The 3722-nt window shown below is 50.4% G+C and overlaps 1 long non-coding RNA gene across 1 annotated transcript; it reads left to right on the top strand.

Annotated features, from left to right (window-relative positions):
• The first annotated feature begins 12 nt into the window (after positions 1-12).
• Positions 13-2302, top strand: LOC119308094. Its single transcript, XR_005149823.1, has 2 exons — positions 13-1216; positions 1301-2302. It is a non-coding gene; the product is annotated as an uncharacterized LOC119308094 (long non-coding RNA).
• The last annotated feature ends 1420 nt before the right edge of the window (positions 2303-3722 follow it).

Genomic DNA, 3722 nt, shown 5'->3' with positions numbered 1-3722 from the left:
CCTACCTCCTCCCGACCACCTTCTTCCCCATCGCAGGCCCCTCCCCTTCACCTTACCCACCTTCTACCGCGGCGGCGCACCCACCCAAGCCGCCGCCCCACCTTCCCTGGCGCGGCGCACCCACTTGAGCCACCCCCCACACTCCCCACCTTCTTTGGTCCGGCTCGCTGTCGGCCAGAGCGCCACCTTCCTTGGCCAGATCCGTGGTGCCACCCCGATGGCCTCAACCTCCCTCCCCGATGGATCCCGCCTCGCTGCCGCCATCGAGATCCCGCTCAATCCCACCGAACCACCGGATCGGCACCAGGATCCGGCCATGTTTGACCAAATCTGCCTCGATCCGTGATCGTGTGGAAGTAAAAGGGGCTCGCCGGAGCTACCTCCTCGCGACAGATGGTAGCCTGGCGCCCCACGTACGTCCTCGGCCCATGGTCGACGTGCTCCTCCTCCTTGCTCACCAGGTGACCCCGTCCTCCTCTGCTCCTATAGGCACCAGGCCGGCCCCGCCCTCCTCATGCGCTGGAACCCCAATTCCTCTTCTGCTTCCGTCGATCTGCAGTGTTGGCGAACTGGAGTCTGGTGGCGCGTGGCGTGCGGTCCAGTGTGCTCGGCTTTGCAGTTTTTTCTCTCGTCCCCAACGGTGACCGCCCCTCTCCAGCTCCTCTAATCTCCCGCCGTGCCTCCCCTCCCCCAACACATCACATCGCTGCTTCTCGAAGCCCCGACGCGCCACCACCCGCTTTTCCAAAGGATCCGCCGAATCCGGGATCCCGATGCGGTGGTGCGCACCATGACGGTCGGGGATGCTCAAGGCTGGATCCAGGCGGCCCGGTGCCCCGCGGGAGGAGGCAAGAAGGGATCAAGAATAGTCCAGCTCGGGGTGCACCGCAGTACACTGCCCGTCCGCGTGCAGTGCGGGAGTGCATGTGAAGCCCCCAGGTTGGCCTGCATCTGACCCCGCACCCTCCTATTTTCGTTTTCTGCATCAAGGTCACTGGATCCAGAGCCTCTGGACTCTGGTGGTGGTTAGTCGGCACGGCATGCAGTTTGGTTACATTCAGAAAAAAATGGGCCGGCATCGCTGCCCTGGAGCCTCGCCGACCTTGCTTCGACCGGAGGCATTGCAGGCGATCCGCCTTGCTTCCCGCTGTGACCTTCGACACTGGATGGAAAGGGAGGTGCTCCACCTTGCGTCTCCCGGCCAGATCCATCACAAGTAAGCCTAAGCCATGGACACCCCTATTCCTCCCCTCCCACCCCATGCCCCCTTCTCCATCTCACCCACCACCACGATGTGCAGGCACCCAGGAGGCCACCTACCTTCCTCTCTCAAGCTTCTCTGCAGCTAAGCATAGAGAGCGCCTCCCGGGTGAGCACCGGCTCAGGTCGTGGGATCTAAACTCCTCCCTCTGTCATGGATACACGGTGGGGCAGCACGGTGATGCAGTCCAGCATGCACGCCCGTGCAACACAGTTGTGGCGGCGAGGCATCTCGTGTAGTCTCTTCAACTAGTGGCGCTTCAGTTTGCGCGGAGCTCGGCGTCTCATTTTCGATGCAGCCTCGACTACCCCCACTCTGATGCGGGCTTGTGCGATGACTTGTTTGTCAGTACAACCCATAAGTGCCTCAGGTGGTGTGATTTTGGTCACCAGTCAATTGCTCTTTAATTCGATGCACGCTCAGTTCAATTTTTAGTTTTGTGAAAGAAAATTTCATCTATTCTCTACTCTTGTGTTTCATGTGTTGCTGTTCGCCAATGTGTATGGTTGTCCGTTCACTTGTTGCTATTAGTGGATGAGCAGAAAAAAGATCGAAGGATTCCGGCAACTGCGACTCTGCACATGGGCGTCTAGTATTGCCAACAGGGAGAGTGCAGCTTCACCAATGGGAGCGTGCAGTTCGGCCCATGGCGTCGACGGCTTTCCAGCAAACGCGCGTGTGCATGGGCAAGTTCCCTTGGACTCTGCACATGTTGACAATTTTTTATGAGGGGTTCACTGTGTATGTTGGAGATGTTCACTCCTCAGTGGTCTTTAAACTCTTGTTTTTTTAAGTCCGATCCAGTGCAATTCTATATGTACGTTGGAGAGGTTCATTTTCATGAGAAAAAGGTTGATGCAGCCCACATTGAGGAGTACAGTGGTCCACTTCAGTCAAATGTATCTATTTTTGTAAAAGAGGATGTAGTCCATTCAGGCACCGCTTGCGGTTTGTGCGGCTCGTCTATGAAGTTCCTTTTTGTATTATATATTTTTAGGGTTATTTCCTGAAAGAAATGATGAAGGTTTGCTAGTTGATGAATCGTGCGGTTAATGTGCATTATGAAGTCCACTATTTGCTATCCTCGCGGTTCAGTTTTTCTTTTTCTTTTTTGCAGCAAAAGACGAACAATGAAAGAGAAGTGCACTACACACCTTTGTTTGGGCCAAAAATCATAAGGCTCACTTTGGCTCATGTCACGGTTCACTTTTTTTTTATGTGGTTCACTTGCCCTCATCTCTGTGGTCCATTATCGTTCGTGGAAAAAATTGAAAAAGAAACAACAAAAACTCATCTGGAAAATCTTACGTCTCACAACAAAAACATGAAGTTTATTTGCCCATCTGTTGCAATTCGGTTTTCACTCTGAAGCAGTGCGGTCGGCCGTATGATGTTGTTCATCCCGTAAGTGCAAAAAAATTGTTAGGAAAGCGAAAAAAAGTAATGCGGTTCACTTCTTGATAGTGTTGTGGTTCATTTACATCCGATGTGAAGTGCACTTTACTTTCTCGTTCTTGAAAAAAATTACGTTTGAATAAAAGAAACCATGCAGTTCTCTTACCCGTGTGATGCAGTGCGGTTTTTCGTTCGTTGCAGTGCGGTTTTCAGTCGGATGAAGTATCCACGTCAATTTGGGTGTCGCGAAAAACAGAGTGTCCGCATTTCGGTAAATTCGAAATTCCTCTTAAACCGTAAAGAATTAGAGAGAATGTTCTACATGAAAGAGTTGCGTATAGTCGATATCTTTCCAACGGCATATCGTTTGAATCATTCCAACCAGTGGTTTGCAAAAATTTCGTGAAAAACGGCCGCTGTCACTCATCGTCCGCCGCACGATTTTCAAAATTAACTTAAAACCGTAAGGAATTTCAAAAATATTTCAACATATGAAAGTTGCGCCTCGTTCGTAGCTTTCCAACGGCGTATCCCACGCCTCGTTTCGACCAACGGTTCAAAAACTGGAGCAAAAACTGTACCAAAATTTTTAAAAAACTTGAAAAACAGAGTTCCGCGATTTAGTAAATTTGAAACTGCTCTTAAACCGTAATGAATTAGAGAAAGATTTATATATGAAAAAGATGCGCCTCGATGATATATATCCAACGGCGTATCATTTGCTTCATTCCGACAAGCGGTTTAGAAGAAATCGCGAAAAAACGCTCGCTACCACTCGTCATGGGCCGCACCATTTTCAAAACTGCTCTTAAACCATGTGGAATCTCGAAAAGTGTTCAACATGTCAAAGTTGCGCCTAATCCATAGCTTTTCAACGACATATTACACGCCTCATTCCGACAAACGCTTAAAAAACTAGAGCAAAAAACAATACCGAAAAAATTACGCGTGCAGTTTTTTTCGACAAGAAGTTCACTAATCTATATTGCAATGCTCGTCGTCAAAATGATGCAGTGCGCTTCTGTTGAGCGTGCAGTGCCGAAGTGGTGTGCAGAATAGTTATTCT

Source organism: Triticum dicoccoides, chromosome 5B, assembly GCF_002162155.2.
Source record: "Triticum dicoccoides isolate Atlit2015 ecotype Zavitan chromosome 5B, WEW_v2.0, whole genome shotgun sequence".
NCBI classification, from domain to species: domain Eukaryota; kingdom Viridiplantae; phylum Streptophyta; class Magnoliopsida; order Poales; family Poaceae; genus Triticum; species Triticum dicoccoides.
Note: the sequence above shows the minus strand (reverse complement) of the source record. Positions and strands in the feature narration are given on the sequence as shown.